Source organism: Lissotriton helveticus, chromosome 6, assembly GCF_964261635.1.
Source record: "Lissotriton helveticus chromosome 6, aLisHel1.1, whole genome shotgun sequence".
NCBI lineage: Eukaryota > Metazoa > Chordata > Amphibia > Caudata > Salamandridae > Lissotriton > Lissotriton helveticus.
The window spans coordinates 876,871,914-876,897,070 of record NC_136067.1 but is presented as its reverse complement, the minus strand read 5'-3'; the positions used below and the strand labels follow the sequence as shown (position 1 = coordinate 876,897,070).

Sequence of the window (25,157 nt, the reverse complement as noted above, 5' to 3'; positions counted from 1 at the left end):
ACAGTTTACGAACACTGATCTAGAAGATTTAACACTGTGTAATACCAGTTTACCTTGAAAGGTCTATGGGGCATATGTAGGTAGCCGTTTGCGATTCACAAACGCCGAAATTCGGCGAATTTCGGCGTTTGCGAATCGCAAATGGCGTTTTGATATGTAGGTGCATATTAGCAAAATAAGGAATCGCAAAAACTTGCGATTCCTTATTTTGCTCAAGCATTTAAGGAATCGCAATTTTGCGATTCCTTAAATGCTATGTAGGAGTCAATAAAAAAATGCGATTCAGGCTTAAGGAATCGCAAATGTACTTACAGGCACATTCCAGGGGTGCAGAGGTGCATTCCAGGGGTGCAACCCGTTGCACCCCTGGAATGTGCCTGTAAGTACATGTGGCACACAGACATGCCCTAAGGGCATGTCTGTGTGCCACATGGCACTTTGAATTAAAAAAAAAGCATTTTTAAAGGAAATCGCAAAATACCATCTACTTGGAGTAGGTGGTATTTTGCGATTCCTTAAGCCTGAATCGCATTTTTTTATTGACTCCTACATAGCATTTAAGGAATCGCAAAATTGCGATTCCTTAAATGCTTGAGCAAAATAAGGAATCGCAAGTTTTTGCGATTCCTTATTTTGCTAATATGCACCTACATATCAAAACGCCATTTGGCACCCTTGGAATTGCGATTCTCAAATTGCGATTTTCTCATAGAAAATCGCAATTTGAGAATGTATCCCCCCTTCATTCCTATGGGCCTCTTGGCCCATAGGAAGGAATGGGACACTCATTCCTTAATTGCGATTCGCAATTTGCTAATCGCAATTAAGGAATATTAGGTAATCGCAAAAAAATTGCGAATTATTACCTACATTCCATTTTGCGATTCTCAAATAGCGATTCCTTAAAAATCGCTATTTCAGAATCGCAAAATGGAGATAACCTACATATGCCCCTATATTCTTTAACATCTGCGTTTCATAACAAGTAAGCCAGGCTTACTACCTTAGTCATAACTTTTTCTAATGTACAGATCAGTGGCATCCAGAATCAATCAGGCCTAGCAAGCCTTTACAACTGCTTGTCAACACAACCAAATCAAGGCAGCTGTACTCAGAATAAGCAATGCCACATTGTAATCAGCATAGTCATAAACCTATAAATATGAACAAGAATTCTAATAGTGCAAATCTTTTACCCTTATTTTTTGCCAGAGGAGGAAACAAACATCAAAAGCCTTCCCTACTACTGTAAACTGTGAGTTTCTATACAACAACATGTATGTCTAGAGCAGTGGTTCTTAACCTTATGACTTCTGTGGACCCTACTTAACTACAACTGGAAGCCAAGGACCCCCAAGTCATTTTTACTACTGGTACCTCAACAATAACACACAAAATAAACACATACACACTGTGTGAACTCAGCACGTCCACTTTCTCCTGCAACTGCACACTGAAATATGAGAGGGATCACAGTTAGTATAGACAAATCAATTGGTAATCATGTGAAATAGGAGCTCTTGGCAGAACTGGTGGGACAGAAGCAGTAACTGGATTGGCATTGGCCTTTGACAGGCACAGGGTAGCAGTTGAGCTTCGTATGGACAAAGCTGGAGACCATGCAGGGTTTTTGCATCATATGGTAACAAAGACAGTAATTGCACAAAAGACAGAAGACCAGGTGCTCCTTATGCCAGCATGCTGCTTACTGGGAAGTGGTCCCTGCCTGTGGATCTATTTGGCTCTTCTGAAAATTGCAGACTTGCCCCCTTTACAAAACAAAAATTGCAGGTGGTTAGAGTCTGTAAAAAAAACCTGGAAGGGGCTTTTGGGCAATTTACATGCACAGATCAGGGAGCGCCTAGAACACTGGCTCTCTAAGTATGCAGATGTGTATAATTTTTTTGCAAATCAAAAGCAATTCAAAATTGTTTCTATTGAGCAGCCAAATGCTAGGTCTGGTTGGAAGGTTTCTGAATGTGAAGAGTGACTGTGCACATTCATACATGCCCTGCCCTGAGCTAGAAATCCGCTTATGACTAACAATATTTTTTGAATGCTTATGATTAGTTTTTTAAACATATATTATTTTTTTTATTAGTATTATATATAAAATATTAGTAAGTATATTGGGGGGGAATAAAGTAAACCAAGTATTATGGTTACTTGATGAAAGTAAGGAAAAACCAGCTTCATACAGTTATTTAGCCCAAAATACTTGAGTATTGACAACATATAATGGCCACAGGCCATTTGGGTCTGTGGAACTCCTGAATATCTAGGGGTCCAACGACTACATGTTAAGAACTGCTAGTCTAGAAAAAAGTGTGTGCGGGAAAGTGTATTTTTTTTCTAAAAATTACATCAATAAAAAGTTTGCTGTGTTAAACTCACCATCTTTCCATCAGGAACAAGCAGAGTTGTAAAAAAATATTTTTTCATCACTGATTTTGTATTTTTCCAAGTGGTAGTCAATTTTGGCTATTTGTGCTTTCTACCTACTTGAAGTTTGTGGTGGAAACAGTTGTGAAAATCACGGGTGGCCATGGCAGTTGTACATTTATGAAACGTAGACAAGATCTGGAATTAAACGAGGCATTATTTGTGTAGAATCACTTAAGATTTTGCCCAAATAAACTAATCATTGACATAAAAAAAAAATTACATTCAGGTAGGTGAAACAGGTAGGTGATAGTGTTCGATTTACAAAAGTAATACTACACCGTTGTATCCATCAGACTGTTCTGGTCACAAGGCTATATAGTGTTTGTTGGCTGACCAAAACACAATACCCACAGCCAACAATTGTGTACCAGCCACGCAGCAATTCATATGGTAAAGTCTAATGAACAAAAACTGGGTATGAAGTCACCATGCGTTTCTGAGATGAGCCCAAGATACTGAGACTAGAAAAAGTGATATTTTGTACAGCTCTGAAGGTGGAGTTATCCATACTATTATCTAATTCAGGAGAACATTTGGATGCTAAGGTGTTTTATGGCTTTGAATGTAATTTCCATTGAAGTCAATGGAAACTCCATGACGAGCTGGGCTCGTCATGAGCGTCGAAGGGGTTAAGTCGATTATCTGAGACAGGAATGGACCAAATCAGGCACCATGTAAAGACCACATTGACTTCCAATGGTCACAGTTTTTTATCCATTCCTGTTAAGAGGGGACAGGCCAGCCAGTGGGGTACTGTTTTTCTCAGGAGAAGGATGGAAGTGGGAATTTTTTAGATCCCCACAGATTCTGGAATTTTTCTTTGCAGACATGTGAGAACAATATGTGATTTTAGCCAAAGTTTGAGGTTTGGAGGGCACTCTGGGTAAGAAAACAGAGTAGCACCACACTGGAATCCCAAGTGTGCCTGGGTGAGAAAACAGAGAGGATCCACGTAAGACACACCACCCTTGAATCCAGTTTTCAGAAATGTCACAATTTAGTATGTTTTCCTGGCTGGCAGTTGATCCTGGGCCCAAATACCGCAGCTACCCACATTACCAAAATGGGTCAATTTTCAGGGCAAACGTTTGATGTCTCCATGTTGTGTTTTGTGGCCTTTCCGATTGTGGGCAACAGGCCGAGTCATCAGAAAAGTGTCAACGCTTATTGGGTGTAATTTTGTGGATTCCCACAGATTCTGGTACTTTCCCTCACAGAACTATGAAAACAGTGCATGATTTTAGCCAAAGTTCGACGTTCGCTTGATGTTCTGATTTAGAAAAGGTAGTGCGATACAAATAAGCAACACCACCCTGCATTTGTCTACGTCCCTAGATTTCAGAAATGGCCAGGGTTGACAGGATACCCTGTTTGCTGGCTGACAAAGACCTTAAATAGTACTGCCATTCACCATAGTGAGAGGAAATGGGGATTTGCTCCCTCTCTCAAGGCCCATATGCCAAACGTAAACCCCCAAAATTCAAAATTTCCTCTTGCTTGTCATAGGGTTTGGGATGAGGATGCTCGGGGCCCATGGAGGCTTTTGGGGGTGGGACTGCAACATAATATCAGAACAGGCCAGCTCCCACCTATTTTTTTTTATATCCATGGCTTCCGGTGGGCTTTTTGCAGTCCTATGGGCTGATTGGGGGTAGATCCTCCAATCATCCACCTTAGGGAGTGGGGAAGAAGAGGTGAAAGGAAGAGCGTTCAGGCTTTAGGAGTAGGCAGTATAGTCTGTTGCAGGCCTCCTCCACTCCGCTCCATTCCTTTTTTTAAACATCCATGGGTGTAGTGGCCTTTCTGCCTGCCCTCCCGGGGCCAGTAAGACTGCCGGGGCTGTTTTGGGGTGCAACTCCACACCCACCCCTTCTTTTTTACCATTTTCCCTTGTTTCCAGTGGGCTTTCTGCCCCCTCCCACCAGCCCAAGTATGCATTGGGGATGAACCCTCCAGTAGGCCGTTGGTGTCAGAAAGACTGTAGGTCCTTCGTGGGGTGGGAGCATGGCCTGATACCATGGTAGGCCACCCACCCTTTTTTAGCCAAAATTATCACAAAGCTATAAAGAGATTTCTGTGGGTGAAACTGGGGTAAACATCCCAATTGCCTCCCCACGGTGCCGAAAATCTGATGTTTCCTTTGGGCAACATTCCCCCAGACGAATCCCTGGTTCCACTGGATGGATCCCTGCTTGGTATCGGCGTCTTGATTGCAATCCCCAAGCAGGGTTCCACTTGGGGGTGGAACAGCTGGAAAGGGAACACTGTTTTGGCAAAATATTGTGTCAAGATTATCGAGGACAAAAACATTATGAAAGTTAGCTTCTATAGGTAAGCAAAGTGTTACTATATATAACTCCACATATATGTACCACGACAATATATATTATATATATGTGTATATATATATGTGTGTATATATATTACCTACTGGCGGTCGCCAGTAGGTATATATAGTTAGGATTGATTTCCATAGGGAAATCGCAACATTCTATTGGGAATAACTTTGGCGCCGGTTGAGGAATCTGCCTGAATTTTTCAGCAACTTTGCCTCGCGGCGCTCCGGTCCTTCCCTGAAAGTGTGGGGGGGATTCGTCAAGCAGGGGCCGAGATAAAAGGGGGGTCCCAAAACGTGTTTTCCCCATGTTAATTTCCATAGGGCGGTCTGTCGCACTTTTAGCTCGAACGGCTGAATGGATTTTCACCAAACTTGGCAAAATTGTAGGGACTGGTACCCCGATGTGCCTTTGCTATGTCTCAAGATATATGCTCCAGTGGTTTTTACGAAAATTAACTTTGAAAAAATATATATTGGGCTACATTGGGCTATATATATATATGTTAGAGCCCAAATGTAGCCCAATGTAGCCCAAAGATGGCCACCAGAGACAAAAAAAAACAAATGTAGCCCAAATATCAGCCAGATGTAGCCCAACTATAGCCCAATGACAGAATGTCCCAGAGTGTTCTAAAGAACAACTAGAGCGCTAAAAGTCTTACTTATGACAAAAGTATGGCACACCTGAAGTCATCTTGATTTGAATAAAGTGTTAACACTTAAAACATTTAATTTGCAAAGGAACAAAATGAGGGGGTTCATTTTGCCATAGAAATTATGATTAGTGCTGAAGAAAGAAAAATTAGGGCACATTTTGAGTGACTTCTCAAATCCTCTTATATTTCATTAAAAAAAATCTGATATGCAGTCTCCCAAGATGGCCACCACAGACAAAAGAGCCCAAATGTAGCCCAAATATCAGCCAGATGTAGCCCAACTATAGCCCAATGACAGAATGTCCCAGAGTGTTCTAAAGAACAACTAGAACGCTAACAGTCTTACTTATGACAAAAGTATGGCACACCTGAAGTCATCTTGATTGGAATAAAGTGGTAACACTTAATACATTTAATTTGAAAAGGAACAAAATGAGGGGTTTCATTTTGCCATAGAAATTTTATATATATATATATATATATATATATATATATATATATATATATATATATATATATATATATATATATATATATATATATATATATATATATATATTACCTACTGGCGGTCGCCAGTAGGTATATATAGTTAGGATTGATTTCCATAGGGAAATCGCAACATTCTATTGGGAATAACTTTAGCGCCGGTTGAGGAATCTGCCTGAATTTTTCAGCAACTTTGCCTCGCGGCGCTCCGGTCCTTCCCTGAAAGTTTGGGGGGGATTCGTCAAGCGGGGGCCGAGATAAAAGGGGGGTCCCAAAACGTGTTTTCCCCATGTTAATTTCCATAGGGCGGTCTGTTGCACTTTTAGCTCGAACGGCTGAATGGATTTTCACCAAACTTCGCAAAATTGTAGGGAATGGTAGCCCGATGTGCCTTTGCTATGTCTCAAGATATGTGCTCCAGAGGATTTTGAGTAATTTAGGTTCCAAAAAATGTATATATCTATGGCCGCGCCCCGGTACGCGCACCGGGGAGCGCTCCGGGCGCGCCACGCGACTTGCGCACGGGAAGCTGATTGGTTCTCGGGTGTCTGTAAACATTCAAAACAGTCCGCACCGGCCGCCATCTTGTGTCTCGGTAGGATTGAGACACAAGAGGTGGCAAAAATCAAAGGGGGAAATGACCAAAAGGGCGCAGGGTAGACCCCCCCCTGACCCCCTAGGTTTGATGTGGGGGCCATTAAAGGGTCCCGTTTTTCGCGGGGGGAGCGCCCGGTACGCGCACCGGGGAGCGTACCGGGGAGCGTACCATGGGGAAAAATAGTGAAAAAATTATATAATCATAATAATAAATAATAAAATAACCATTTTGAGTGATTACAGGTAGGGTAGCTCTGAAAAGAGCTTTTGGTTCTGTGGCTGTTTTAGGCACCTACAAGTACGTCCCACACACACCCACACGCACACACACCCACACCTCCACACCCACACACTCCCCACACACATCTCACACACGCACACCTCTACCCACACCCAAACACCCCACACCGACACCTTACACATCCACACCCACACATCCCACACACACTCACTCACACACACACCTCACCCCCCAACACACACACACGCACACACAGATACCTCACAGACACACCTCACACATCCCCCACACCCCCCCACACACACACACACGCACACCTCACAGACACACCCACACATCCCACACATACACACACATCCTACACACATACCCCCCACACACACCCCACACACACCTCACACACCCACACCCCCACCTACACCCAAACACCCCACACACCCACACCCACACACACACCTTACACATCCACATCCCCACCCACCTACACACACCTATACACCTCTTCCCCCCTCAGACACACACACACACACACCTCACAGACACACCCCACACATCCCCCACACACACTTCACCCCTTCCCCACACACACACACCTCTGACACACACCTCACACACACACACACACACACACCACACACACACACACCTACACACACACTTCTCTCACACACACCCCCACACACACACCCACACATCCTACACACACACCCCACACACATACCCCCCCCACACACACACCCCACCCCCGCCCCACACACACACACCACACATACACTCATTATTTTTTTATTTTTTTGAGGGGGTGCCCCACACACATACCCCGACACACACACACACCCCACACCCACCCCCCCCACACACAACCCCACCATACCTCATACACCCACACCTCCACCCACACCCAAACACCCCACACACCCACACCCACACCATACACCCCCACACCCCCACCTACACCCACACACCCCCACCCACACACACCTCACTCCCCCCACACACACACACACCTCAGAGACACACCCCACACATCCCCCACACACACCTCACCCCCCCACACACACACACCTCTGACACACCCCCCCCCACACACACACACACACCCCACACACACACCTCACACACACACACACCCACACCCACACACACATTCCTCACCCCCACACACACCCACACACACCCCCACCCCCACACACATCCACACACAAACACCCCACACACACACCCACACATCCTACACACACACACCCCACACACATACCCCCCACACACACACCCCACACCCACCCCCCCACACACACACCACTCACACACACACACTCATTATTATTATTTTTTTTTGAGGGGGTGCGCGCCCCGGTACACGTATCGGTACACGTACCGGTACGCGTACCCTCGAGAAAAAAAGAAAGACAGAGTTTTTTTAAAATGTAGCATTTTTATATAAATTGGAGGTAGTTCTGAAAAGAACTGTTTTTTTATTCTTATTGTTGTTTTATTTTTTTATTGTTTTTTTGTACCCCGCGACTTTTAAAAAAAATAAATATTTTTTTTGCCTTGGGGGTCCTTGTGGGACCCCCTGAGCAGGCCTAGGGGGTCAGGGTGTTTCTACTCTGGCCCCTTTGTGAGTTTCACACCTTTGTTTCACTGCTTTCTTGTGCCTTGGTTCGAACAAGGCACAAGATGGGACACCCAATATGCAAGGGGAATTAGTTCCCCCTCTTCAAACATGCACGGGGGCTGCATTGCAGAGAGGTGTAAAAAAGGGTGTGGCCTCATTACACCTCTATGCAATGCAGCCATCTGGCGCATACTGGAGGCTCCTGGTGGGCTAGTTGGCCCCCAGGGACCCCCATTATGCAAGGGGAATTAGTTCCCCCTTTGCAAACGCGCCAGGCGGCTGCGTTGCAGAGAGGTGTAACAAGGGGCATAGCCTCATTACACCTCTGCAATGCAGCCCCCTGGCGCATACTGGAGGTTCCAGGTGGGCTAGTTGGCCCCCAGGGGCCCCCAGTATGCAGGGCGAATGAGTTCCCCCTCTTCAAACGTTGCAGAGAGGTGTAAAAAGGGTCGTTGCTTAATTACACCTCTCTGCAATGCAGTCCCCTGGTGCATACTGGAGATTCCTGGTGGGCTTTCAGGTCTTATATAGTTAGGAATTAGCATTTAAAAAACCTTGCAAATTCAATGAAAAAACCATAGGTTTCAGGCCTTATATAGTTAGGAATTAGCATTTAAAAAACCTTGCAAATTCACTGAAAAAACATAGGTTTCAGGCCTTATATAGTTAGGAATTAGGCAAAAGAAAGCAGAAAAACAAACGTGTAGGGCACAAAAAGGGGGCAGGGTAGGAACACCCAGACCCCCTAGGGCTGCTCAGGTGGTCCCACTAGGATATTAATATATTTAAACGTTATCCGCTAATAGAATTAGCATTTAAAAAACCTTTGAAATTCACTGAAAAAAACATAGGTTTCAGACCTTATATAGTTAGGAATTAGCATTTAAAAAAACCTTTGAAATTCACTGAAAAAAACATAGGTTTCAGGCCTTATATAGTTAGGAATTAGCATTTAAAAAAACCTTTGAAATTCACTGAAAAAACCATAGGTTTCAGGAGTTATATAGTTAGGAATTAGCTTTTACAAAACCTTTGAAATTCACTCAAAAAACTATAAGTTTTAGTGGTGGTATAGTTAGCTGGACATTTTACTCATACAAAACCATTGAAATTGCTCCTATATAGTCAGTTGTACTAAGTATATATCGCGCACCCGCAATCCACTGCTGATGATGTCACATATTACATCATTCATGACATGGTCAGTGACATCACTGATGACATCTCAAATGACATCACTGATGACATCACTGATGACATCATCCAGCTAGTGTGTGGGTGTGTGTGGGGGTGAACAATGTCCAGCTAACTATAACACCACTAAAACTTATAGTTTTTTGAGTGAATTTCAAAGGTTTTGTAAAAGCTAATTCCTAACTATATAACTCCTGAAACCTATGGTTTTTTCAGTGAATATATATATATATATATATATATATATATATATATATATATCTTTAAGATACGTAGATGTGGAGTTAGGAATAGTAATTCTATACTTACCTATTTGCACTTACCTTCTCGATATTTTTGACAATATATTCTGTCCACACAATATTTCTGTTTACGATATTCTGTCAGTGATCCATGGGAACTTTGTCCCTTGTACTTCTCCAACACTAATGATGAGTGGGGGAAGGGGATTAGAGTTATGCAGTCCCTGAGCATCAATCACACAGAAAGCAGTCTTTACCATCACAGCGTTGTGCTCTGTAATTTCAGGACATGAGGTAAACTCTTCCCTTACTTTCTGAAATTATTTCTTGTAGCAAAAATTCTCTGGTGCAAGCACACCACTCAATCGTACCCTGTGAACCTGAATAATCAATCCATGAAATATGATTCAACAAAAAGGAGTGAGACGTTTGGGAGTTCAGGATGATGATTTAAGGTCTGTTCTGTTGGATACACAAAGTAACTGCATCTTCATTTGAAGGAGTGCATCATCTGAAGTCAGTAGAAAGCCCACCAATGTATAATGTAGCAAGTTTATTTGGACACTGGCCGAGAAAGCTGTTGGATAAAGTAAAACTAGAAATCAAACCTGAGAACAAAGGTGATGGGAATATATTGCCCTTTGTTTTTGGCTATTTAATTTAAAATAAATTGTGTTTAATTAACAGGTAAGGGCAGTGGAAAATAACAAGTCCTGCAAGAACAACTACAAAAATATTAAGGGTCAGATGTATCAATATTAAGACTACTGATTTCCTAACTGCGATTCTCTCTAAATCGCAATTAAGAAATCGGTATTCTTTATGTATGAAACTCTTTGAGTTTCATTAGCAATTCCTAGTGGGTCATTAATTGACCTATCTAATGCATATTAATGAGGTAGGTCGCAATTCGAAACTCATTAAGAATCGCAGCAATCACGGGGAGGGTGGCATGGGTTACCACCTCCTTAAAGGATTTGGTAAAATATGAATGTTTTGCAACCATAATTCATTTATCCCATTCAGATTTGGTATTTGGAAGGGATGTCCTAAACACGCCCTTTCCAAATAGCAACTCGAAACAACAAATTGCGATTTGGTAACATGTTAGTTAATCGCAATTTATGTTTTGTACATATGTAAAAGCATTTCTGTTGTCACTGACCGCGAAAATGCTTCGCACATGTAGCCCTAAGTTCTTATATGCAAAAATATTTAAACTATCGGAGAAAGCCTATTTATGTTACTCACAGCTTCTAAAAATACAAAGCAATACGGCAATTTAATATATAATAGTGAAAACCATTGAAGTGTCAATCTGCCTAGGAGACTATTACAAAATAACCAGCAAAATAAACCATATAATATCATGCCATATCTACATTATGAAAAAGGCCTGGAATCACCCGGCTCGTGACCCCTTACATACCTGCACTGGCAATACTTGAGACACCCAGGAGTGACAGATTCACATTGGCAGCGGAGCTGGCCATGTGGCACGCCACTGGCATGCATACCCTGGGCACTCTCTATCAGTAGGGGAATCTAGTCACCTATGAGATGCTCATGGAAGGGGAAGGTTTGTCCCCTGGTCCATTTCTGTAACATAATTCATTGATTGCATCCTTACAACACAAATGGGGCAACATGACCCATGGGCATCCAACCCACCTCACGATCCAATATCACCATGTGATGGGGACGGGCAGACACCTCGTCCGTTGGTTTACTGACTCGCTGCAGACTCACACAGCCCCACAGCTTAACCCCATTATGCCAGCGCTGGGAGACTGATTTGACACGCCCCTAAACAGATAAGGAATGGGATTCCTTGTTGGAAAGCCCAATGCATGTTCTGCGTAATGCCCGATTTAGGCTCATTCAATCCTATATCACACATAAGGCTTCCCTTGCCCCTGATTAAATTAATTGCTATTGCCACCGAGCAGATGCTGATTGCCCTCGCTGTCATCAGGTGGATGCTGACATGCTCAATATGCTATGGGCTTGCCCACATTTACACAGCCATTGGCTGGGTGTCACGTCCCACTTATCCACATGCACAGGGCTTTCTGACTTATACAAATGGGAAATATGCCTTCTGGGTCTTTATCACAGACATAAAAGGCATAGAGCTACCTCTCTTATCTTAGATTTAGAGTTTTTTGGAGGCCATACGCCTTATTACTCATCGATATAAGTCACCTGAGCCCCCCTCCCCCTTTGGTATGGACGCACTAGCGGGTGCAAGCAGAGAGTGATGCTCTACATACAGAGGATAACCTTTGACTACAAAAATACCCCCATGCTACTTATTGGGATACCATTCTGACTGAACTTCAGACCAGTACTCACCATGATTCTAACAGTAACGCAGACTTAGGAGGGTACAGATAACACCCTGTGGAGAGGTGTGGTGCAGCGGCCGGGGCAGCTGACTTTGGCGCACTGGGTTCACGGTTTGATCCCCAGCTCCAGCGGCAGCTCAGCTCAGCACCATGTGACTCTGGGCAATAGCTCACTTAATTTCCACGACGGCCCCCAGCGCCGTGAGATCCGTAAGGGTGAGTAGTTTGCGCTTTACAAATACGGATTTACATTTCCCCTCCCCAATATGGTCTATCCGCCGTTGGACACTGATGACTGACAGACTACCCTCTTAAGAACATTCCTCCAGGTTCCCGATTAGGTACCTGTACACAACAAGGAGCAAAGAGGGAAAAAGACACAGGTCGCCCTCCACTCATAAAGTATTCAACCAACAATGACCTGGTCCAATTAGGCTATGTATTCTTCAAGCAATGCACTTCGTATTGCACTATTTTAGCAAATATCCGTTGAGGCCTTTTAATGTGGCTTGTCAACACTGCACTCTCTACCCCATGGTTTCTAAAAAGAAGGGGAGATATTTGCTAAAATAGTGCAATACGAAGTGCATTGCTTGAAGAATACATAGCCTAATTGGACCAGGTCATCGTTGGTTGAATATCCCGATTAGGTACAAACAAGGGTGGAACCATGGAAATTCCGGTGTTTATATGCTGGATGTGGGAGATGGGTGGGGTCCTTAGTCGTATGATTCATAAATGGTCGTTTTTGCTTATTTCACTGTTGCACAGTTATTTTTTTTTTTTATTGAAACTGTTGCACCATTTACAATGACAGACTCATCAGCCCCTCAGAATGGGTCAATGTGCAGATCTCCTGTCATTTCTTGCAGAGCAATGTTGTGTCGTATGGGAAATTCAGGGCTTGGTGCTTAGATTTACTCCTTCTTTCATGCCCCCTTGGTGGCTCCTCTCCAATTCTTTTGTCCAACTCTTTGGCTTATGTCTCTCGTTCATGACAATACCCACTGTCACTTATGTGACATTACACCTGTAATTGGGAATTATGTTACCTGTTACCTGCACTATTATTGTATTGCAAAATGAAAAACTAATAAACAGATGCAAGAAAAAAAAATACAACGAACTGGAATACAGCATATAAAAATACACCAGTCAAAAAGGCAGCTTGTTTTAACTTCGTGTTCTTGCTAAAGAGAGAAGTCAGCTGAAGAGGTGTACAGACTCTGCAAAGCTTTTGCAGTAGATTCTGAAAATGTAGGGATTTCAAATTTAAAAACATTATATAAACGTGATTGTGACATGGAGTTTCTTCTAGCTCAGCGTGGGCCTCGGTCAAATGTAACTTTCTAGCTAAACTGTATTTCTGCTGATAAATTGTCTTCTAGCTTAAACAAGCATTTACAATGCAACGGTTTCGCCTTTGGAAATGTTTGAGCTATTGGCATTGTAAATGGAAACATTTGTATTTATGTGTTGGTTTTGAAAACAGATAAATAAATGGCATTGTCCTTTACATTGCCAATAGCTCTAACTTTTCCAAAGGCGAAACCGTTGCATTGTAAATGCTTGTTTATGTTTTGTATGATGGTCAGGATTTGTTTTACTGTATGCTTTGTTTTGTGTTTCGTTCTCACCTTCTTTCCCTTATACTGCATTAAGCATTTTTGTTTAAGTAATTAATTCACTTTAACTGCCTTTTCCAACAGGTGTTCTGCATTGCTGTATACTAGCGACTTTATTTTGTTTATAAAATCCAATAAAGCACTTTGAAAGAAAAAAAGGGCCAAATTCCAAAGTTGGCATTTTGAGTACTAGTGCATATGTTCTGTTTTTTTTGGGTGCATTTTACACCATTTCTGGAAAGGGAAATTACGCAGTCACCCAGGCTCAGTCAAGGTGCATGGTATAAAAAGTGTGAGGTAAAGATTTGTTGGAGGGTTTGTTAAGTTTACTTGAGGGGAGAAAGAATAGCCATTGCCATCGATGCGCTTGGTAGAAAGGCGAGGTATTGAGAAAGGGAAATGGAGAGGCAGGGGAGAATGAGTGTAGTTGTGAGGTCGAACATGGTAAAAATGGGCCTTTAACCGTACCTTTCCCAGATGCGGTGTGTGGAAACCAAGCAGTCAAAGCACATATGCCGACCCGAAGGTTTTAGAGCGCTTTACATGAGAACCTGTTACGTTTCACATTTTTTTTTTCTAGGTACCGGAGATTAATAAATTTGCCCGGAATAACAGGCTGTTGCGCTGATGCCGATACTCCAACCTCGTTCCCCAGTTTCTAAGTCGTGAGCATTGGCGGTTATGGGTCATCCTCTCTATAAGAAGGAAACTCGCCTCTGTGGGCAGTCAGATTTCGAGGGTGAATAATGCACAGTTCGGTGGTGCGCTGGGGGCAGTTAATTGGGTGTAACGCTTTGAGCGCCAATGGGCACAGTACACATGGTGCTTTTGACATGTGGTTAATTTGTGAAGAAAAAAAAAGATAAGTGCCGGGGCTCCCGTCAGGGGGCAGTACTTTGCACCTGCCCAGTTCTCCTGTTAGCGCCGCTTAAAACAAAACCAACTACAAACAAGCAAGTACCCCTCTATACATGCTTCCATAAAGTGTACACTCGTTATGTAAACTGCTGCCAGTGTTATAACCAGCACGTTATCCTAGAATTGGTAATAGTAGCACAGACATTGAAAAGCAGATCCAACTTTTACTTTCATACTGGTTCGTGCTACAGAAAAAATGCTGACAGTTTCATTTTAAAAACTGTGAATGCAGGACATATTGCTCAAGAGAGGTCAGTTTAAGTTGTGTAACGTGTAACATAAGAGAAAACGTATGCCACTTAACACGATTTTCTGTTATTAACCTCAAAACGCTGACATACAAAAATAGTTCATTGCTTATTGTATCGATCTTGACTTTATGGGTAATTCTTAGAGGTATGCAACCTGAAAGAAGTGAGCTTCAACCTGGTCTTGTAGCAGAGGCATCCCATAACAACTACATTGCCCAAGTGGCAAGTTTACGTGACACGAATCGTTTACGGGGAACTTCTGTCATTAGCGACGTCAGGGTTGGGCACTTGTTTCCCTTTCGGTGACGAGTGAAGCAAGCCAAAAGCGGACAGTTCCCATGCCACCGCCCCAATGCTGCTGGAGACCGGACGGGGTGCGGCAGTAACACAGTGTAACAATTTACATTGCTGGGGTAGCCATGCGCTATACAAGCTGCGTTGACCTAACATAACATGATGGCCAAGCAACAGGTAAGGATGATTGTGCTTAAGTTACAGACAACAGAACCTCACTCAATCTTCCACCGCCTACCACAAATGAATGAGTCCTTGTGTAATGAAACCGGTGCCCATGTAAAGTGCTCCAATACCTGCGGGTCCAGTTCGCGCTAAATAAAACTGCAAAAAAAAAACAAAAAAAACATCAACAGTCGAGGCTCACCTCATGCGGCCCGTACACCACAGCCAGCGCCTTGGTGTTGCCCTGCTCGATGTAGGCGGATCCGTCGGCCTGCGCGAAGACCCCCATGCGGGCCTGGATCTTGCGCAACTCGCCCGGCTTCCGCCCGTCCACCCGGTAGCCCTGGTCGGACAGCAGCTCCATTCCCGCCATGTCAGCGGCCCGCGAGGATGCACAGACAGACTACACCCGTGCAGTAGCTTGGGCAAAGAGAGACCAAAATACTACCTCTCCCGACATGCTGCTCACCATGACGCCATTTCCGCCTGGGCCAGGCTCTGCGGGCTGTGACCCTTCTTTCTTTCCACTATGGAAGCCTCAACACTTGTCTTTAATATGCTCAAAAGATCAAATTAAGGGTCTAATGCCGCGAATATTCTCAACGAAGACGGCCATCTTTATAAAGAGTGACTCGAAGCCAAATACAAAGAGAATTCCACAGTAGATCTAAATAATTTGGTAATATCATTGTACCAAAGCGTAAACACTCTTGTAGTAAACGCTTAAGATAGACCCTGTTAATTTCTGATATATTAAGTAATATATTATTAACTATGTTATTCAATTTTTTTTGCCGAAATAAAGATCTTTTTGACTTGACTTGAATAATAATAATAAGAAAATGAATATTACATATTGAAAAAAGTATATACTATACTCGTAAACAACGCTTTGCTTGCTGCTGAAGGACGTTTGGTGCATTGAGCGAAACAACTGCTCCACTGCAAAATGGCCGCGTGGTTTACGTATACTCAGTACGGCGGTGTATCACACACGTGTTTATTTGCGCTCCAATTCCGATGTTTGTCTGTTTCCTCTGGCCTCATCACAGTGCCTATTCGCTGGTGTCGAAATCTAGGTTCTTCGTTGAAGATAAGGCAGGGGGGTAAGTAGCCTCATTTAATCTTGGGTGGGGAGGATCAAACCTGAATTCTCAGACGAGTAGGAGGTTGCATAGACAAGGCTCCAGTGGAATGCCGCCGTCCACAGATCAAACAGGATGAACACAATGTCCTGGAATGGAGGTACAAGCAAGGCTTCTTCCCCCCGGCTCTTCAAGAGACCGGCCGAGCCCCTCCTGTGCGAGACGCTCTTGCGAAGGAAGAAGGAACTGAGAACAAGTCAGGTCCCGGGCCGCGCTGTGATTGGCTGACGTCACGGGGGTGTCCCGGGCCGGCAGCCAATCACAGCGCGGCCCGGGAATGACGTCACGGGGGTGTCCCGGGCCGGCAGCCAATGGCAGCGCGGCCCGGGACAAAGGGGCGGGGCTTAAAAAAAGCACCAGAAACGCCCCCGAATCGCGTTTTCGAGAGAAAACGCGATTGACAGCCTCTGCCTCCCAATGGCTAGCCTCCATTTATGGAGCTAGCCAATGAGAGGCAGAGGCGGTTCTAACCCCACTATTAAAAACAACAGATTTCGATCTGGGAGGGGCTTCGCCCCTCGCCAGGTTACGAAACCTAAAAACCAAACAAACGACCTGGGGCAGATTGTGAAGTAGTACATAATTTGTGCAAGTGATGGGCACCGACATTCAGTGTTGGGGACCAAGACATATTTTTCATCATCAGACTTAGGACCAGAAGAGCAAAGCGAATGGCTGACAAGGGAGAAAGAAGGGAAAGAGAAAAATAGGAAGACAGAGACAAACAGAGAAAGAAAGGCTGAAAAAGAACATGTAAGAGTCAGATAAAGAACCAGGAAGTGTGGGTTGGTGGAAGGAGGCATGAAGCGTAATCAAGACTTGGCAGTTTAAGTGTTCAGCAACCCCGACATTCGGCATCCATGGAGAAGGGATCCTAAAAAAGCATTTGGGACCCAGCATTTATTTTCTTTGCAGGTAATAAAAAATGGTGAACAATGATGACCCAGCATGAACACTTTTAGAAACAAGCATTGGCAAAGCCAATAGGCCTTGCCCATAGGCGACTTATTGACTCTAGCAATCAGATTGGAGTGATGAACAGGGGCGAGGAGGGAGAAACAGAGATGAGGGAGGAAAAGAAACAGGGACGGGAGGGCGGGGCAGGGAAGGAGGAACAGGGTCCAGAGGGCAGGTGGAAATGAAGAGGAACAATGATCGTACACAGATATTCAATATCACAGAAAGCACACACGTGCATTTTTCTGCTGTTATTATATATTTGAAATAAACAAATGCTCTGAGCTCACCCTCAACATCGCGTTATTTGGCGATTACAAGTGCTCCAAAATGGCATGTTGGCAGCGCCGACATTATACAAAGCCACTGTAGTCTAGAACTTGGACCAAACTGAAGACTACAGTTCCCATTATGCAGTGAGCTCGTAAAAAAAAGGTCCAGGAGAGGAACTTCATGCCCGCGATGAGAATTGTCTATGCCACTGACTATAGCGTTATGTCCCGATGAAATACTGTTGCACATGAGCTGTAATTTATTAGAATAAGGTTTGTCTAGACAACTCTGCAAGACATTGAACAGTGAGGCAATTGTGTTTAAAAAGATAAGCCATCTGTGGAATCTTTGTATGGCTCGTGGGGTGCTCAGGCTGGCACTAGCCGGGCTGCTTCCACCTCTGTAAACGGACCCTGCATGCATTAGCCATTAAGCAGCTTTTATAGGAGGTCGGCTCGTCTGGCAGGCTCCCTGCTCTAATGGAATATAAATCCAAAGACCTGTTCATCCAAGGCTCCTCATCTTGAGGATACTTGCATACCTGGAGGCTGGGATTCCGTCACTCTTTTCCTTAGCACTCCTCATTTATATCAGTGGTAGTGTCCTCCCACTTTACTGCCTACATTTTCTTTAAAAATAACTTTTTCATATGACAGTCGTTAACCACGTACCCCCTATACATATAAGGATGTACCCTTGATAGTGTAACAAACAAAGGCTACATCAATCTATGTGTTACCCTTACAAAAAATGTGTGGAAGGACAAGATCTCACCTCATGTGCGCACCACCAGTCGAGCCTGCTGATTGGTACTCACCAGCTATGGTAACTTCTCTCAAAATTGGTAACCATCTTGCCTTAAATAATAAAGAAGTGTCCCTGCACTAATGGCTCAGGGAGACTCCTTTTGTCCTTGCACAGCGGTCACTCTGAATTTCGGCTGTGCTCAGTCAGACTTGGTCACACACACAAGGATTTGTGTAATGTAATTGGTGCTCATGTAAACCGCCCCAAAACTTGCAGGTAGATAAAACTGCAAAAAAAATGGGGATGGGTAAACTCAGTAGCGATTGAATACACAAGCGCTCGTGTTACAGCCCCAAAACGATAAACATGAACAAAGCGACTAAAACACGAGCACTTGTGTTCAGCCAGAAACCAACAACAATACTTTTATATTATCTATATTGTTATACATAACAAATATTTGCCAATGATTGTTCACAGATATTCAATATCACAGAAAGCACACACATGCATGTTTCTCTTATTATATATTTGAAATAAACAATTGCTCTTCACTCAACCCCAACATCATGTTTGTTTTTTTTGCCTTTAAAGTGCTCAGAAACAGCATGTTGACAGCATCAATATTATACAAATCCATTGTAGTCTAGAACTTGGGCTGAACTGAGCTGAATGAGGACTACAGTTTCCATTAAGCACCAGGATGGTATATCGTTACACACAGACTGTAGTTTATCGGAATAGGGTTTGTCTAGACAGCTCTGTAAGACATTGAAATGCAAGACAACTGTGTTTAAAAGGATAAGCTGTCAGCAGGAAAGTTGTACGCCACCTCCGGCGCTCAGACTGGCACTAGCCGGGCTGCCTCTGCCTCTGTAGACTGACCCCGCATGCATTAGTCATTAAGCAGCTTTTATCTGAGGTCGGCTCCCCTGGAGGGCTCGCTCGTGTTATGACCACAAAATAATCAACAGGAACGGAGCAACTAAAAACACAAGTGCTTGTGTTGCAGCCAGAAATCATCAAAACAAATTGTGTGCCGAAAGTAACATAAATGCCCAGAAGTGAAATGAGACATGTGACAGGACCAGTGTCCATGGGAGGGATCTACACACCAAAAGGAGGGACAATTTGCAACAATTAATCACTGAATAGCAAGGAATTTCGAAAGGCACACGAAGGAAGGAATGAAAAGCAATGGACGTGCTGAAAGCCCACAGAGTAGATACAGCATGTCTCGAAGAGACAGAGCATGCACTACCTAAGTGAGACCTAAAGATGGGATAAAGCAGACCAACCTGTCATGTAATGGTAGCATGGCAGGTTGGTCAAAATGTGTTTTGTTTCTCACAGGCAAACGTTCTAACATTTGTCCAATTACAAAAATCAGTATCCGATGTGCTGAGTATTTTCTCTCAGTGAAATGGAGACATAGTTATTTTTCCCCACCCAGTAGTACCATGCCAGTCATGGCGGTATCAGAAAGGTGAAACCAGCTTTGGGTGCTATGCCCCACTGCTTACTTAATTCGAACTAGTGGTTGCAGGTAGGATTCAACAACACTTATTTTTAGGAACCAGAACTTATTTTGCACACTTAAAGAGATAGAAGGGAGAAGAGTGTTAAAGGAAGAAAGCAGGGATAAAAAGGGTATGGAGTAGTGGGAGAACGGGGCAGAGAGTGTACACTGTTGGACAAAAGAGGCTTGAGGTTAATTTAAGGCTAGTCAACCTTGGTTGTTGGCAACCCAAACATTTGAGAGTGCCGGTGGCAGGCTTCTGAGAAACTCTTTGGTCCCTGCCATTTATTCTTTTTCAAATTAAGCACTGTCTGCCCCTACTTAGAATGGCTCTTCTTATTCCATGGAAATGAAAGTTCTGTGATGGCTTGCCTGTACTGAAGTGCTTTCCGACAGTCGAGAAAGCCGAGGCTCTTTTGCCTGAATCACAGTGAATGCCCCATATCTAACTGACTACCCCTAAGTCAGACTTTTTCTGAAATAGCCAGAACATGTCTAAACCATTCTGTGGTTTAATAGACACCTTTGAAGTTCTTTGAAGGATATGAACTGGTTACGTGCAGAAAAAGGGTTCTTGCGCATCAAATCATTCAATAACAAGCCCTCAAAATCTTTGAGAAACAAAAGATTATTAAACTGAGAACAATGGCTGCAGTAGAAGTAGAAAGTACGTAAAAACGCTGGCTAAGAAGCCTTACAATCACTTCTTATGGATGTTACCCCTCAGACTTCCCTCTGCTGCACAGGTCTCATATTCAGCCATGTTTTTTACAACTGCCTCTCTGTCATCAGCTGCTGAGCCTGATAGTAGCTCTGCGGCAGACCTCAGATGGATGCCTCTCTGCCATCAGATGCTGATAGAAGCTCTCCGGCACATCTCAGATGACTGCCTCTCTGTCACTGGGTACTGATAGAAACTCTCTGGCAGACCTCGATGGCTGCCTCTCTGTCATCAGATGCTGATAGTAGCTCTCCGGCAGACCTCGATGGCTGCCTCTCTGTCATCAGATGCTGATAGCAGCTCTCTTGCAGACCTCGATGGCTGACTCGCAATCATCGGATGCTGATAGTAGCTCTCTGGCAGACCTTGATGGCTGCCTCTCTGTCATCAGATGGTGATAGTAGCTCTCTGGCAGACCTCGATGGCTGCCTCTCTGCCATCAGATGCTGATGGTAGCTCTCCGGCAGACCTCAGATGGCTGCCTCTCTGACATCAGATGCTGATAGTAGCTCTCCGGCAGACCTCAGATGGCTGCCTCTCTGTCATCGGGTGCAGATAGGAGCTCAACAGCAGACCTCAGATAGCTGCTCTCTGTCATCAGATGCTGATAGTAGCTCTCCGGCAGACCTCGATGGCTGCCTCTCTGTCATCAGATGCTGATAGTAGCTCTTCGGCAGACCTCAGATTGCTGCTCTCTGTCATCAGATGCTGATAGTACCTCTCCGGCAGACCTCAGATGGCTGCCTCTCTGACATCAAAGGCTGACAGTAGCTCTCCGGCAGACCTCAGATAGCTGCTCTCTGTCATCAGATGCTGATAGTAGCTCTCCGCAGACCTCAGATCGCTGCCTCTCTGACATCAGATGCGGATAGTAGCTCTCCGACAGACCTCAGATCGCTGTCTCTCTGACATCAGATGCTGACAGTAGCTCTTCGGCAGACCTCGATGGCTACCTCTCTGACATCAGATGCTGATAGTAGCTCTCCGGCAGACCTCAGATCGCTGTCTCTCTGACATCAGATGCTGACAGTAGCTCTTCGGCAGACCTCAGATAGCTGCTCTCTGTCATCAGATGCTGATAGTAGCTCTCCGCAGACCTCAGATCGCTGCCTCTCTGACATCAGATGCTGATAGTAGCTCTCCGGCAGACCTCAGATCGCTGTCTCTCTGACATCAGATGCTGACAGTAGCTCTCCGGCAGACCTCGATGGCTGCCTCTGTGTCATCAGATGCTGACAGTAGCTCTCCGGCAGACCTCGAGGGCTGCCTCTGTGTCATCAGATGCTGATAGTAGCTCTTCGGCAGACCTCGATGGCTGCCTCTCTGTCATCAGATGCTGATAGTAGCTCTCCGGCAGACCTCAGATGGCGGCCTCTCTGTCATTGGGTGCTGATAGTAGCTCTCCGGCAGACCTCGATGGCTGCCTCTCTGTCATCAGATGCTGATAGTAGCTCTCTGGCAGACCTCGATGGCTGCCTCTCTGTCATCAGAAGCTGATAGTAGCTCTCAGGCAGACCTCAGATGGCTGCCTCTCTGTCATCAGATGCTGATAGTAGCTCTCCGGCAGACCTCGATGGCTGCCTCTCTGTCATCAGATGCTGATAGTATCTCTCCGGCAGACCTCGATGGCTGCCTCTCTGCCATCAGATGCTGATAGTAGCTCTCCGGCAGACCTCGATGGCTGCCTCTGTGTCATCAGATGCTGATAGTAGCTCTCCGGCAGACCTCAGATGGCTGCCTCTCTGTCATCGGGTGCAGATAGGAGCTCAACAGCAGACCTCAGATAGCTGATCTCTGACATCAGATGCTGACAGTAGCTCTCCGGCAGACCTCGATGGCTGCCTCTCTGTCATCAGATGCTGATAGTATCTCTCCGGCAGACCTCGATGGCTACCTCTCTGTCATCAGATGCTGATAGTAGCTCTCTGGCAGACCTCAGATCGCTGCCTCTCTGACATCAGATGCTGACAGTAGCTCTCCGGCAGACCTCGATGGCTGCCTCTCTGTCATCAGAAGCTGATAGTAGCTCTCTGGCAGACCTCAGATCGCTGCCTCTCTGACATCAGATGCTGACAGTAGCTCTCCGGCAGACCTCGATGGCTGCCTCTCTGTCATCAGAAGCTGATAGTATCTCTCCGGCAGACCTCAGATCGCTGCCTCTCTGACATCAGATGCTGATAGTAGCTCTCTGGCAGACCTCAGATCGCTGCCTCTCTGACATCAGATGCTGACAGTAGCTCTCTGGCAGACCTCGATGGCTGCCTCTCTGTCATCAGAAGCTGATAGTAGCTCTCCGGCAGACCTCGATGGCTGCCTCTCTGTCATCAGATGCTGATAGTAGCTCTCCTGCAGACCTCAGATAGCTGCTCTCTGACATCAGATACTGATAGTAGCTCTCCGGCAGACCTCAGATCGCTGTCTCTCTGACATCAGATGCTGACAGTAGCTCTTCGGCAGACCTCAGATAGCTGCTCTCTGTCATCAGATGCTGATAGTAGCTCTCCGCAGACCTCAGATCGCTGCCTCTCTGACATCAGATGCTGATAGTAGCTCTCCGGCAGACCTCAGATCGCTGTCTCTCTGACATCAGATGCTGACAGTAGCTCTCCGGCAGACCTCGATGGCTGCCTCTGTGTCATCAGATGCTGACAGTAGCTCTCCGGCAGACCTCGATGGCTGCCTCTGTGTCATCAGATGCTGATAGTAGCTCTTCGGCAGACCTCGATGGCTGCCTCTCTGTCATCAGATGCTGATAGTAGCTCTCCGGCAGACCTCAGATGGCGGCCTCTCTGTCATTGGGTGCTGATAGTAGCTCTCCGGCAGACCTCGATGGCTGCCTCTCTGTCATCAGATGCTGATAGTAGCTCTCTGGCAGACCTCGATGGCTGCCTCTCTGTCATCAGAAGCTGATAGTAGCTCTCAGGCAGACCTCAGATGGCTGCCTCTCTGTCATCAGATGCTGATAGTAGCTCTCCGGCAGACCTCGATGGCTGCCTCTCTGTCATCAGATGCTGATAGTATCTCTCCGGCAGACATCGATGGCTGCCTCTCTGCCATCAGATGCTGATAGTAGCTCTCCGGCAGACCTCGATGGCTGCCTCTGTGTCATCAGATGCTGATAGTAGCTCTCCGGCAGACCTCAGATGGCTGCCTCTCTGTCATCGGGTGCAGATAGGAGCTCAACAGCAGACCTCAGATAGCTGATCTCTGACATCAGATGCTGACAGTAGCTCTCCGGCAGACCTCGATGGCTGCCTCTCTGTCATCAGATGCTGATAGTATCTCTCCGGCAGACCTCGATGGCTACCTCTCTGTCATCAGATGCTGATAGTAGCTCTCTGGCAGACCTCAGATCGCTGCCTCTCTGACATCAGATGCTGACAGTAGCTCTCCGGCAGACCTCGATGGCTGCCTCTCTGTCATCAGAAGCTGATAGTAGCTCTCTGGCAGACCTCAGATCGCTGCCTCTCTGACATCAGATGCTGACAGTAGCTCTCCGGCAGACCTCGATGGCTGCCTCTCTGTCATCAGAAGCTGATAGTATCTCTCCGGCAGACCTCAGATCGCTGCCTCTCTGACATCAGATGCTGATAGTAGCTCTCCGGCAGACCTCAGATCGCTGTCTCTCTGACATCAGATGCTGATAGTAGCTCTCCGGCAGACCTCAGATCGCTGCCTCTCTGACATCAGATGCTGACAGTATCTCTCCGGCAGACCTCGATGGCTACCTCTCTGTCATCAGATGCTGATAGTAGCTCTCTGGCAGACCTCAGATCGCTGCCTCTCTGACATCAGATGCTGACAGTAGCTCTCCGGCAGACCTCGATGGCTGCCTCTCTGTCATCAGAAGCTGATAGTATCTCTCCGGCAGACCTCAGATCGCTGCCTCTCTGACATCAGATGCTGATAGTAGCTCTCTGGCAGACCTCAGATCGCTGCCTCTCTGACATCAGATGCTGACAGTAGCTCTCTGGCAGACCTCGATGGCTGCCTCTCTGTCATCAGAAGCTGATAGTAGCTCTCCGGCAGACCTCGATGGCTACCTCTCTGTCATCAGATGCTGATAGTAGCTCTCTGGCAGACCTCAGATCGCTGCCTCTCTGACATCAGATGCTGACAGTAGCTCTCTGGCAGACCTCGATGGCTGCCTCTCTGTCATCAGAAGCTGATAGTAGCTCTCCGGCAGACCTCGATGGCTGCCTCTCTGTCATCAGATGCTGATAGTAGCTCTCCTGCAGACCTCAGATAGCTGCTCTCTGACATCAGATACTGATAGTAGCTCTCCGGCAGACCTCAGATCGCTGTCTCTCTGACATCAGATGCTGACAGTAGCTCTTCGGCAGACCTCAGATAGCTGCTCTCTGTCATCAGATG

The 25,157-nt window shown here is 45.4% G+C and overlaps 1 protein-coding gene across 5 annotated transcripts in view; it reads right to left on the bottom strand.

Annotated features, from left to right (window-relative positions):
• The window catches only part of FAM184A (family with sequence similarity 184 member A), a 572,845-nt gene that overhangs the window by 521,000 nt on the left and 26,688 nt on the right, over nt 1-25,157 (bottom strand). The gene's annotated exons all lie outside the window — the stretch shown is intronic.